Source organism: Calliphora vicina, chromosome 4 (genome assembly GCF_958450345.1).
Source record: "Calliphora vicina chromosome 4, idCalVici1.1, whole genome shotgun sequence".
Lineage (NCBI taxonomy): Eukaryota > Metazoa > Arthropoda > Insecta > Diptera > Calliphoridae > Calliphora > Calliphora vicina.
In genome coordinates, this window is record NC_088783.1 from 108024550 (window position 1) to 108025222 (window position 673).

Consider the following 673-nt stretch of genomic DNA (forward strand, 5'->3'; position numbering starts at 1 on the left):
AAATTATGCATGTCTGTAATATTAGAACAATTGATAATGTGTGTAGTAATGTACAAAATTCAATATACGTTGAATACACTAATGAGGAAGAGATATATTATGTTCTAAAATCATTAAATATTAGAAAAGGAGCAGGTTTTGACGGTATACGACCAAAAGATATCAAGATAAATGCTAGTTTTTTAACACCAATCATAACAAAACTAATTAACTCAAGTTTGGAACAGGCAACTGTGCCGAATTTACTAAAAATATCAACAGTAAGACCAATATATAAGAGTGGCAACCAATCCTATGTAAACAACTACAGACCTATTTCCATCCTATCAGTGATAGATAAAGTACTAGAGGAGATTGTTGTTAGACGACTAACAAATTATCTACAAAAGTACAAAATTATCAATGAAAATCAATATGGGTTTCAAAAAGGCAAAAATATTAATAAACTTTTGGGAAACTTCTCAACATACATAAACGGATGCTTAAGCAAAAACATGCATGTTTTAGCTCTTTTTATTGATTTCAGTAAAGCGTTTGACACTCTTTCCCACAGCAAAATGCTTCAAATTCTGGAAAGAATTGGTATCAGAGGAAATATTTTATGCTGGTTTAAAAGCTACTTAGAGTGCAGATCATATTGTGTTAAAATTAACAATAAATTAAGTAACAAAAT